Source organism: Pseudorasbora parva, chromosome 21 (genome assembly GCF_024679245.1).
Source record: "Pseudorasbora parva isolate DD20220531a chromosome 21, ASM2467924v1, whole genome shotgun sequence".
Classification (NCBI taxonomy): domain Eukaryota; kingdom Metazoa; phylum Chordata; class Actinopteri; order Cypriniformes; family Gobionidae; genus Pseudorasbora; species Pseudorasbora parva.
Genome location: NC_090192.1, coordinates 38,053,303 through 38,067,226, shown reverse-complemented (window position 1 = coordinate 38,067,226; position 13,924 = coordinate 38,053,303). Strand labels below are relative to the sequence as shown.

General features: G+C 37.2%; 2 long non-coding RNA genes across 2 annotated transcripts; one reads left to right on the top strand and one right to left on the bottom strand.

Annotated features, from left to right (window-relative positions):
• Positions 1-1,680: 1,680 nt before the first annotated feature.
• LOC137056167 (uncharacterized) lies at positions 1,681-2,658 on the bottom strand. The gene is made up of 3 exons (XR_010900211.1): positions 2,198-2,658; positions 2,030-2,115; positions 1,681-1,872 (listed from the first exon to the last, which is right to left on the bottom strand). It is a non-coding gene; the product is annotated as an uncharacterized lncRNA (long non-coding RNA).
• Positions 2,659-8,023: 5,365 nt separating this feature from the next.
• On the top strand, positions 8,024-8,858 carry LOC137055457 (uncharacterized). Its single transcript, XR_010900013.1, has 3 exons — positions 8,024-8,272; positions 8,353-8,485; positions 8,661-8,858. It is a non-coding gene; the product is annotated as an uncharacterized lncRNA (long non-coding RNA).
• The last annotated feature ends 5,066 nt before the right edge of the window (positions 8,859-13,924 follow it).

The following is a 13,924-nucleotide window of genomic DNA, read 5'->3' as shown; positions in this document are numbered from 1 at the left end:
CTGTACAAACCGTATTTTCTATCCCCTTACACTGCCCCTTAACCTACCCATCACAGGAAACATTATGCATTTTTACTTTCTCAAAAAAACATCATTTAGTATGTTTTTAAGGCCATTTGAATTATGAGGACATTTGATATGTCCTCATAAACCACATTTATAGAGTAATACCAGTGTAATACCCATGTAGTTATACAAATTTGTGTCCTCATAAACCACATAAACAGGCTCACACACACACACACACACACACACACACACACACACACACACACACACACACACACACACACACATTCATGCTGTCAATAGCTCTCCTGTGCACATCCACCCCCTCCCACACACACACACACACACACACACACACACACACACACACACACACACACACACACACTCTCGCACACATGCATGCAGTGTCTAGCTCTCCCATGCCTTCTCTAACACGTGTATTTAAACATACAATGGTTATAAATTATTATAAAAAATAATTATACAGATACAAAATATTAACTGATAAAAAATAATATTGACTACTAAAATTCAGTCTACAGTACTGGCAACATATAACCAGGACATCCAGTAATTTTACGGACATTTCCGTTAACCTATAACACAAGTAAAATACAGCTAAAACACCTGTAAAAATGTACAGGACATTTTGTGGATTTTTGAATCCAGTCTGAATTCACTTAAAGATTACAGACTATTTATATTTATTTTGTGGTCAAAAGGTTAAAGCAAAGCTGAATGTGAAATCAGTCATCGGTGGCATCTGCAGTATCTTCATCATGATGATGACCATTTACAAGAAATGCATTTGTACAAACCCTTGTGGATTCCAGTGGGGCTATAAAACCGTCGATTCAGACAAATGTCATCTTTGTCTGAATTCAGTACAGTCAGAAAGAGCCTTTCAGCTCAACAAATGTGGGAATTATCAGTGACATGCACGTGTGTTCCTAAAAATGTGAAAAACTGCTTCTACTTCTTCATCTGCTGCTTCTGCACTGTAAAAAAAAAAACACAGAAAAAAATGAGCAAATGCATGGCAGCACAGGGTGCCAAACGTTTTCCATTAATGAAAATAACAGTAAAACCCCATGAACTGAAGTAACATGTTTACACAGCAAAATTAAAAAAGAACATTGACCATACAGTACTATAAAATGTTTAAAACATAATCTGAAATAACATATTTTGTCTGTATAATTGCAAATACATACATACACCATTAAATGTAATGGCATTATTTGACTGTAAGTTCACGTAACATGTTTAAACCCTTATTTAATAAAACATGTTTTAACTGTAAATGTAAAAACATGGTGTAGCAGTTGTTTAACTAAACATGATTTGAATGTAGATATAAATGACATGTTGATACCATTACTTCATAAAGCATGTTTTGACTGTAAACTGAAATCATGTTTTAATCATTATTTAACAGAGTTTGACTGTAAATTGAAATAACATGTGTTGACCGTTATTTAAAATAGCAAGTGTTGACCATTATTTGAAAAAAAAATAACTGTGATGAACCATAATTTTGAAAGGCATGTACAGTACTTTGATTTTGATTATGGCTTACAGATAATTTTATATGTAGTTCATGAAATGTATGTTATATGTCACACAAAAAGTCATTAGAGAAACTATTTTTTATTTGTCCCTCTTTATTTTCTTCTGTTACAATAGTTTCCATTGTAAATAACAATTATATTAACAACTTTAAACAGTGCTACAGTACCATCATCTAAACATTGCTTTAAAATACAACATTGACAACACAAATTAATTTCAACATTGCATCTTCCACAAGCTACACTTCAAACAGAACAATGGTCTTCAATTCAATCTCCATGTTGATGCCTTTAAAAAATGAGAGAAAATGTTATTTGTCATACATCACACATCTATATTCATTATCATGTCTGATCATGTTACTCTTTTTAGATGTTCTTGCGTTTCTTACATACAATTTTTTTTTACTAAAAATATTTGTTCATTAAATATGTAATGCACTTACAAATTTTATGATGGTCCACGACATCTTACTTCTTCAGACAGTTTAGTGATGTGACCTCACCCACTGAGGACCAGGCCAAGGGTGCACTGCAACAGCAAAAACAACGTAAATACAGTAACACTTGTTGGTTACAATTTTATGTTTAATATTACATGCCAGCATATTTACCCAGTATGATTACCTCCCAATGTCGCAGGAAATTTCCCCTTTTGCTTTTATAGACATTTTTTGGTGTGCATTTCTGCACTGTTTTGACCTTTCTTGTCCCGTCTTCACGCACGCCATTTCAATCATTGCCCTCGGCCCAACGCCATCAGCCAAGAGACAAAGCAGCAGCCTAATTCTGCAGGTGGCACATCATGGCTCCAAAATAGAGTAAAAAGGCCTCACGGAAAAAATCCCTGTGTTTTTGTTTTGGTTGGGAAACATGCTCATTGACATGGCAAATAAGCTAAAACACGGAGTGGAGTTGGGTTCGCTGGATTAATTACAGGCCTCAGTTTGTTTTCAAAAATCAAGAGTGACTTTGTTAAGTAGCTTTGTGTGTAAAAGTGACCATTCAGACAACATATTCTGCTGTATGAATGCAATAACAGTGACTACAAAACAATCACAGATCTCGATGTCGAGTGGTGAATGGTAAGTGTTTAAAAAAATCTGTTAACATGTCATCCAATGTATTTTAAACGTTAATTGGCAACAGGTGAATACAATTACAATGGCTAATCACATACGGCTTTAAATCTTATGCTTAATGTTTGATGCAAGTAGCATTACAAAGTGCTAGGTTTCAGAGTTTTGTTGTTGTTGTTTTAGAAGGTTGCTTGCCTTACACAATCATTTAACAACCCTCATATGCAAGGACAACGGATTTCATCTTATGAGGTGTGTTACCTTTAACCACATGGATGATGATGTATTCGTGCACATTTTGTGATTGCTCTCTGAAGACAGTTAAGGGATATGTTAGTCATCAAATCTTACACAGACATGAAGCAAATACTCAATTTCCATGTTGTTTCCCAGAATGCAAATGTAAATTCTCAAAATACAATGCTCTCAAAGCTCATGTTTACCGCCATCACAAAAGACCACATACTCATTTTGATGATTCGACGGGCACGTTTGTTTGCAACAATACAGACTGTCAACAACAATTTACAGACATGAAAAATGTCCTCTCTCATCTCAGGTCACATTTATCCAAGGGAGAGGTGGTGTGTTGTCCTTTTGAAAAATGTGACAAAAAGTTCAGCTTAAGATCAAGTTTCACTGCCCATGTTTCACGAAAGCACAGGACTTCGACATTTGCACAGTTGCGGATTATGGATACTTAATCTGAGCAACCTGCTTCAGCATTTTTTGATGTTACTGAGGATGAGGTTGATGAAAGTGAATTCACAGAGTCACTGACGAAATGTAACACAAAGTCATTGTACATGAAAAATCTCTGCCTGTTTTATATGCAGCTACAAGCAAAATACCTGGTGCCATCGTCAACCATTCAGATGATTGTGGAGGAATTCAGTGGATTAAATTATATCTGTCATCAGTACACACAGAAGATGTTCAGGGAAATACTCAAGTCAAAAACGGCCCTCTCACAATCTGATATTGAATCTGTGGTGCAGACTTTGCAAGGCCAAGATTTACATTCAGCTTGTAATTCATTACTTTCCACAGAATACCAAAGAAGACAGTATTATCAGAAAAACTTTTCATATGTGCATCCACAAAGTATGTATCTTGGTCGTGATGAGAACCGAAACCAACGTTATGCACAGTATATTCCATTGAAGAACACTTTAAAAACCATGTTAATGGATCCAGTGGTGTGGGAGCAGTGTACCAAACATCAGCATGTACACTCTTCTGTTTTCTCTGACATCTGTGATGGCTCGGTATTCAAATCCAATGACTTGTTTAAGCAGCCTGAGATTACAATCCAATTTATCTTCTACCAGGATGCCTTTGAGATTGTGAATCCCCTTGGGTCAGATAAAAAAAGACACAAAATGATTGGAGTGTATTTTACACTTGGCAACTTTGAGCCATTTTACAGATCATGCATTGATAACATTCAGTTATCACTTTTGTGTCATGAGAGAGACTTTAACTATTTTGGTCAAACCAAGATTTTTTCTAAGTTGTTGGCAGATGTCAAAGAACTTGAAGAGCATGGATTTGTGACATCTTCGGGTGACATAGTACGTGCAACAATAGTGGCTATTATAGGTGATAATTTGGGGTCCCACTGCATCGGTGGTTACTCACAGAACTTCAGTACTGCCAAGCATTGCTGTAGGTATTGTTTGGTATCTCGCAGTGAACTTCAGAATGTGTGTGTAGACTTTCCCAATCGCACAGTTGAGTCCTATAAGGCGGCAGTGGAAACTCTAAGGACGACCGAAGAAAATGTTGTAAATGGGTTAAAGTTTGACTCCATTTTCAACTCTCTCAAATATTTTCATGTTGCTCAGCCTGGCCTTCCCCCATGCCTTGGCCATGACTTGTTTGAAGGCGTTGTAGCTATTGATCTTGCCATTTTCTTGGAATCCTTTGTAAAAAGGAAGTGGTTTTCATATACACAGCTGAACAGGAGACTTGCACAATTCAAATATCTGGATTCTGATGCTGGTTCTGCCCCCTCTCAGATATGTGAAAAAGGCAGAAAGTTAGGTGGTCAAGCAGCTGAGAACTGGTGTCTCCTCAGATTTCTTCCTGTCATAATTGGAGACAGAGTAGAGTCACAAGACCCTGTATGGCAACTGACTCTTAAGTTGAAAGAACTGGTTGAGCTAGTATGTGCTCCCAAGATTTCCACTGCACAGATTGCATATCTCAATGTCTTAATACCAGAATATCTGGAAACAAGAAAGGAGCTGTTTTCTGGTGAAAATTTGAAACCAAAACATCATTACATGCTTCACTATATGTCACTCATTTTAAGTCTTGGACCTTTAATTCGTTTATGGTCATTGAGATTTGAAAGCAAACATTCCTACTTCAAAAGAAGTCTGAGAAGAACACAGAACTTCAAAAATGTATGCAAGACATTGTCACACAACCATCAACTTCTTCAAGCATATCTTCACTCACGGTCATTTTTTTCACCAAAGCTTAAAAGTGTTGACTTGTCCACATACTCTCCTCATTTGTACAGTGATGCTGTGTGCAAAGCTGTTGAGACAAGCTTGCTTAATGAACCAGACTTTGTTTCAACACGGGTAGAATACAAGGGTACCCTGTACAGGAAAGGAAACTTAATTTGCCTTAAATGTGAAGAGGAGTATTCTATTTTACAGTTTGGACAGATTGAGCTGATTTTTGTGAAAGATGATGAGATGACTTTCCTTGTGACTCCCCGCCCCTCAGTGTATTTGCATGATTATGGACTTTATGAGATTTTGCCTGCGACAAAGGAATTAATTTGTGTAAATGCTGAGGACTGTCTGGATTATTATCCATTAAATGAGTACAGTTTTATGGGACTGAAGGTCATTACTCTGAAGCACAGCGTTGTTCATCTGTAAAAAGGATAAACTGTCCTCTCCCAACAGAAATGGATGCATTGTTGACTTTTATTGAGACTGTGTTCCCAAACCCTTTAACTTCAAAGCTAGCCATAGAGGGTTTGAACAGCCTAGGTGTGGAGACCATAGATGACCTACAGTTTTTGAAAGATGATGATCTAGGTGGCTTTCTGAGACCGATTGAAGCAAGAAAACTAATAGCCCAAATCCCAAGTAAGTTTTCAAATCAATGGTTTTACACTAGATACATATACACTAGTCAACATTTGAAGGGGATCAAAAAGTTAATTAAGTTCACACGAACGGGTATTGGTTTCAAGACAACTATTATTAAAGGTTTGATCCACTTTAAATGTTGACTTGTGTACATGCATACAATTAGATGAACTGTAAAAACAACACCGCAGTCCCTTTCATTCTGTACTTTGTTTGCTGTACTCTTTACTTGTATTACAGTGTGTCAGTGTGTTTCTTGTTTCTGCAGTGTTTTTTAATGCAGTTTTTTTGTTTATGCTATGTAGATATTGCTTCCACTCTGCAAAACACTGCCAATGATTTGTCTGCTGAATATACTTCGGATGCATCAGGTTCACCTGCTCCTGGATGCTCAATTTCACCATCCAGCTCTTCAAGTGGAAGACGTGAGTAAAACGCTGATACAACATTAAACAATCCACAAACATTTTGAAAGCAAAACATGTAATTTGTCAATTCTTGTAATTCATATACAGAGAATTAGCCATGTGAGCATACCCAGCCTTTAGCATGCCTGGCAAACAAATTTGGCCGCACGTGCAGTTCACAGAGCATGTATATGTACAAACCTGATTCCAAAAAAGTTGGGACACTAGAAATTGTGAGTAAAAAAATGAATGGAATAACTTACAAATCTCATAAACTTATATTTTATTCACAATAGATTATAGATAACATATCAAATGTTGAAAGTGAGACATTTTGAAATGTCATGCCAAATATTGGCTCATTTTGGATTTCATGAGAGCTACACATTCCAAAAAAGTTGGGACCCAATAAGAGGCCAGAAAAGTTAAATGTACATACTTATTGCTTATTGCTACCTGTCCCAACTTTTTTGGAATCAGGTTTGTATATGTATACTGTATGTGTATATGTATACAAATCTGCAGATTTAGTGTACACTAGTCAACATTTGAAGAGTTTTGGGTATTGGTTTTAAAACAACTATTATGAAAGGTTTTTATCCTCTTAATTTTAACTAGAGTAGTTTGATGGTACAAATCAAACTGTGATGGCACGGGGCCTCAAAGCATTGATTTTGGAAATTGCATACATTGTGCAATTACATTGTGATCTGTACATGTGCCACTGTGGTGATTACCTGGTGCAAGAATGGCCAAACCATCTCCAGTTGAGTGTGAAGACTGCTGTTTATTGTTCAGAGCAACTACAGGGCCACAGTGCAGCAGATCACCGGCAACATGTTAAATGTGCCCATTTCATGCTAGTAATTTGTTGCACTGTGGTCCTGCGGTCCCTGTGAAAAATGCACAACAGTCTCCCCTCTGACAATAATGCACTGCGAACATAAAACAAGTCTGGGCACCACTTTAAATGCATACTCTATATAGTGGCACATGAACAACCCACCAAGCCCCATGCCATCTCTGTTTGTCTGTTATTAAACTTCAATAAATCTGCTTTGGAATAGGCAATTCCCCCCCCCCCCCCCCCCCCAAAAAAAAGTACAGCTGCATGAAGTGTTCATCCTGTAACCTGTGGACATTGGCTTATCTTCTAGGTGACAGTAGCTGTGAAACTTCATTTTATGACCATGACTGGCATTATAGTTTTGATGTTCCATGGCAAAAAATGCCAGCAAGTTTCATGGAAAAGTTGCAAAATGGTGAAAGGCCAAGTTGCTCTGAGAGAAGACAGTTGGTCCGCATTGTTGCTTCTGAGATCCTGGAAGTCAGCAAATGTCCAGCAAAAAAACATGTATCAGAAATAGCCCGACAAATGGTGATTGCATACCCAAAATCTTTCAGAGATGAGATTAATTCCCAGGTTGTAGGAAGTGGACATCCAATCTGGAAAGGAAACCAAAGATTTACTTGATGAATGGCCATATCTTTTTCAGCCAGCAGGAATGAAAGCACACTTTAAAGAGCTCACTGGCATTGACATAAACAACTGCTTTGAAGAATCTGCTTCCAGTAAGTTCAGAAGAATATTGGAGTACTTTCAATTTCAATGCACAGAAAGAGCAAGCAGAGCAGGGAGAATCCTCACAAAGTATGGAGCTGGAGGGGATCATGTTTGTGGGGCAGTGTTGCTGCTAACCCATTTCAAAAATGACCAAGACCACTTTCTTGTGATGGTAGAAGACACCTCTGTTCCAAGTGATATATGCTCAGAACAGCTTCCAGCAACACCATGTATAGTAGTGGGTGGTGGGTATTATTTACTATGATCTTGCAGCACATTAATTCCTGGTTTCATGTGACCAGAACTCACATTGTGTTAAATATTATGTCTTACTGATTTTGTGTTTGTTCAAAGGAGAGAACCCACTGACAGCCAGTGTGTACATGGTAGCAGTAGACCAGATGATTGTAAATGACCATCTCTTGAGTTTTACAGAAGCCCTGTATCTGATGTTCTCTCTTTACTATATATTGAACATCAGTTACCCTGTAGAACTGGGAGCCACACTAGAATTCTTGCAAAGGTAATTTATAGACTGCATTCCTTTGGCTAAAGAAGCATACAACAATTATTTAAGGATATTGTTTGTGTTGTGTTTTAAAGGTGCATTTTTAGGATAAATCCTCATAAAGGTTCCAAGGTGGAAAAGAGAGAGAAAAAGAGAGCGTACTCTGTCAACCCCAGAGTATTGAGTCTGACGTCAAAAATTGCTGCATTTGACTGGGGAGAGTAACAGGTATAGAAGCTCTGTTGTCTGTTGTGCACTAAAGGACAATAATTTTTATAATTAATTCCAATAAATGTGATGTAATTATCTGTGGCCAAAACTGAGAGTATTAGGTTAAGGCTTGTTGATGTTTCTGCTCTTCTTTTGGTTTGGGTTTTAATTATAACTGTTTGTGTTCCCACAGATGTGGTCTTTCAGAAGATTAACATTTCGCTGAAGAACAGGACTTCTCTTTGTAAATCAGTGCAGTGCTTTGTTCATTTGCATTACTTTGTGATGTGGTAAACTTCAAAATGATCAGAGTCCAGGCCCGGTGTTGTTGTTTTTTTTGTTGTTGTTTTTTTAATTGAACACATTTGTGTTCTGAAACATGCTTTATCCATTTTCCCCATTTGACATGGATTATCAGAATCCAGGTTGACTTTTTTTTTATTATTGAACAAATTTGTGCTCTAAAACATGAGTTTTGCTGGGAAGTGTTTTTCCATTGTTTGATCTTGAAGGTCTGCTATATAATAAAAAGCTGAAGTTGTTTACAGCAATACTCTGGCTGCCATAATTTATTTTACATATAACATTTTACAAAAAAATTGTTTCAAGTGTATTTTAATTTGTTTTTTTAGCATTACTTCTGTTACACAGTATACAAAGATGTTTGAAAAGTGGAAATAAAGTGCTTTATTAAGAGAAGAGTGTTTATTAAAAATAAAGTATTTATTGGGTTGGCTTAGGTGTCGGTGTAGAAGGGCTTTTATTCTCACATCAAGGTAGCAACATTTTTAATAAATATAATAATTTTCACTCTAATAATTATTAGATCCTGTTAATCTACAAAAATGATAAGGTGCAACTATTTGCCAATATAGATAGCATCTAGTATTTACACTTATTGAAAATTTGATAATTTTTTTAATGAAAATGATTTACACCTAATGTAAATAGCATTATGTAAAAATGCTGATATTGACACTTAGAGAAAAAAAAAAAAAAAAAATATATATATATATATATATATATATATATATATATAATTTTTTTCTTAGTGTAAATAGCATCTACAGCTGGTTATTTCAGATTTTGATATGGAAATCATGACAAAGCTTACCTTAACAATTAATGGTTTTCCAGAAGTGGTGTAACAAGTGGGTTGGACAGGAGTGTGTGTTTGGATGAGGATACCAATAATTGAATCACACACTCGAAATATGACCTCTTTAACCGCAACACACCAGCCGTGAGACTCAAACTGGCAACTCTTGGGTTACAAGCCCGACTCTCTAACCACTAAGCTACAACTGTGCCCCTGTAGTGATAAAATGCTCTAACAGCCACAAGAGAAAACTGATGCCTTTCGACACCAACCACGGCGGCAAAAAACAAAAAAAATATGATTTTATAAACAACATAGTCCAGCGCCAGATCGCCTCTTTTATAAACGAACGGTAGGCCTATGTATGACATGTATAAAAATATTAGGCTAAACACTGACTATAAATCAAGGAAACAACATAGTAGCTACATTGTGTCGGATCACCAATGAAGTTTAGAAAAGATGTCTAATGTCTTCAGTGGCACAGGCACTAGTGTGGAAGGCTGATTTATTTGATGCTTTTTTCAAAGTCCTTGGTTCGAATCTGTATTATATACATTTTCGATGTTATCACAAATCACATCGAAAAGGCATTTATTTTCAACAAAAATAAAGTAGAAATAAAGTGTCTAATGAGTGTTTAATAAAACACTTTATACTGTATGCTGTTAATGTACACAATTACCCAGATGCGAACAGAATCTGCCAAAATTTAGAATATAGCATCTAAGTATTATTTAAAGGGGGGGTGAAACACTCAGTTTCAGTCAGTGTCATGTCAATCTTGAGTACCTATAGAGTAGCATTGCATCCTGCATATCTCCGAAAAGTCTTTATTTTTTTTATAATTATATAAGAAAGATGCACTGTTCCGAGTCTTTCCGAAAAAAGCAGAGCGGGTGGGGGCGTGTCGTGTGAGCGGAGCTAAATAATGACGTGTGCGCGCCGCTGCTATTGTGTTGAGTGCGTCGTAAAGCTGTGTCATCCCTAACAGCGGGAAAAAAACTTTATTCAAAATAAAAATATGGCTTTTAATCAGATACAGCCATACATCTATGATCCGGAATCAGACCCAGAGGCTGCAGTTGAACAGGAGCAGCAGCAAAAACGACTAGAGCAGGACGTCTCTATGTGGTACAAGTTATACACTAACTATATAATATGCTTAGCGGCTTGTGTTATTTACATATTTATACTTGAATTATATCGTCGTATTTTTGTCTTTGATGGTGTACATGTGGGAAGTGCAGTTGTGCACGTCTGTGTGTGTTTGTGTGTTTACGCGTGGTTTGTGTAGACAGTACGCGGACTGGTTTTGCACGGCAGGTTAAGTTAGTGTTTACATAGAAAGACACGGAATAGTAGCGCATTTGAATGAAGAAGCGCGCTTATTTAATTCAACATATGGTAACACTTTACTTGAAGGGGTGTGCATAAGACTGACATGACACCTTCATAATCATGACATGACACGTGTCATGAATATGAAGGAGTTTTTGTGCATGTTTATGACATATAGTGGCCAGCTAAACAAATGTACACGCACTACACATCGCATGCTCCATTGATCAGTTAACTATACGTGATCATGTTTGGGCTAACACAGAAAAAAACACAGACATTTGAAGCAGTCTTACTCACCGCCTGCGGTTCTAACGTTAGGACCTTTATCGTTGGGACTGCTCCATCCTTCAGCATTAGGCGATCGGAAAATCCGGCGTCGAGCTGGGCCTTGTTTATGAAACAGTCGGCACCGAAATGCAGCGAACAGATATAAACATTCGCGCAACTCAGTTGCTGATCCGGAAAAGCAAATTCCATCCACTGTTGCCTTAACGCGGGGTTTTTGGGGAATCTGTGCAGGACTGTCTTGGTCTGGCAACCAAAAACGCACTTTTTTGGTGACATTGTTATGTGCACATCACCTGTCCAGCATCCTACAAGCCAGCGCTTTGATGGGCGTAGGCTGTTGCTTTCGCTCTCTCCCTCTCTCTCTCTCACGCGCTTCCGGTAGAATTGTCCGTAAGGCCCATACAAGGAAATTCCGCCCCCATTAACGTCAAAGGGGACGCTTGATCTCAAAAAACTTGCCGAAACTTATGACTAACCGGAAGTAGTATTTTTGACAAAGAAATACTCCCATCAAACGTCCACCTTAACTTTTGAAACTTTGTCTATGTTTAGTATGGGATTCCAAGTCTTTAACAGTGTAAAAAGATCAGTATGCATGAAACAGCATTTCACCCCCCCTTTAAACTTATTGCAAACTATCGCGACATTTACATGATGTAAATAAAACTGCAGTAAATAAAGGGGCGGCAGTGGCTCAGTGGTTCATGTAGGTTGTCTACAAACCAGAAGGTTGGTGGTTCAATCCCCGGTTCCATCTGACCAAGAGTCGAAGTTTCCATGAGCAAGACACCTAACCCCAGCTGCTCCCGACGAGCTGGATGGCGCCTTACATGGCTGACATCGCCGTCGGTGTATGAATGGGTGAATGTGAGGCAAAAATGTAAAGCGCCATATAAATGCAGTCCATTTACCATAAAATTATATATAATTTTAAATAAATACTTTATTTCCAATTAATACTTTATTTTTAATAAACACTCTTCTCTTAATATATATATATATATATATATATATATATATATATATATATATATATATATATATATATATATATATATATATATATATATATATATATATTTGTGTAAATCACAACTGTTGCTTTTTGCATAGTAGTGCATAGTAACTGCCTAATTCACCTGGAAAAAATGTAGGCTATATTTGGTGTTAATGTATGCATTTTTAGTGGTATTTCACTGTTCTGATGAAAATGTGATATGACTGTGAAATTCTACGGGTTTTCTCTGTAAAACTAAACATTTTTCAACTCTGACCAAAAAATATACAGGAATGTTTTTTTAAGGACATTTCAGAATAACAATAGACAACAATTACTGTTATTTAAAAGAAAATGTCATTATTTTGCAGTAACAAATTTAATTAGTTAAAACACTGGGAAAATGTACATTAGATGTCAAAGTTAGCATTTTTCTGGAATTTCACAGTTCTGATCAAAATGTCATAATACTGTTAAATTCTACAGTTTTTTTCTGTAAAAATACATTTATTTTTAACAGTGTGGTACTGACTGCTTTTAGAGGGAACAGTTGCTCAACTGCTGGTCTGTTTTCTTTATATTATTAGACAAAAAAAGAATTATCAAGATCCACTGCGTATCTGTATTTGCTCTAATCCAATTATTCAATATCCAACGTGTTTTAGCTTTAGTAGCCAATCACAGACATGTTTGTTGACTTCTTGAACGTAATGGCCAATCACTAGCCTGGCTCTGCCCTCCTACGTACTTCCGCTCAATTTTTATTTTCCTTCAGTACTACGTCTGGGACTGCTGTGTATTCTTAGGTTTTCTCCGAACAAATTTTTACCGGTCCAATCAGCGAACAGAGGGAGTGGCTGAGAACGATGACGTTGATGTCAGAGCAATAACAGTCTTGGGGTTTGTTGTTGGCCATGATGTTGTGGCCCTCCATCAGGGTAAATTCGGGAAAAGTTTGATTTTCCAGATCGCTTTGTTAGTTATGAAGGAGTTGGCTGAAGCTATTCGGACGGTAACTGTTTCTCGTGGGGTCGGAAGGTATTGCCATCATTTAAGTTACAGGGACTGGTCAGTTATTTCATTGTCGTCCGTCTCTCTCCACCCGTGTAAAAATCCCCGGCCGAGTTACCGACTGCTTTTGACAAACGCAAGGTTGTGTTGATGTAACAGCTGTCCGAATCCACATCTCTGAGTTTTCAACAATATATCACTTCAAAATTCACTGTTTGTAATCATTTTTGACCACTGCAGAACACCATACGGTTGCTTTGCTGTTATTAGGATGCATTTATAGACTTGTGTTTCCTTAAAATGCTGGCAAGTATTTAGAAGAGCAATATTATTCATCACCGCTCAAACAAATTAAAATAAAAGCACTTAAACATTTGAATTGGTCTGTTATTTATAGCAGCATTTATTATCATTCCAAGCATATGACATTTTATTTACAGCATACGATGATGTTATGGACCACGTGAGCGCCGCGTTTCCGATCACAGAACTCTCCTCTCCACCGTGGCGTGAATAAATCACAATCCGAATGCACGAGTTTTAGGTTTTATCCTATAGTTTTATTACTGAGGTGGCATGCACAAGTGCACTTTTATTTTGTCAGATTTCCATGAGTGAAACAGGCGAAGGGCGCATGACATACGTCACGACCAAACGTTAGCGATTGGTTACGGCAGATCCAGAGTGGCTCAGGACAGATCCAATAGTTTTAAACCTC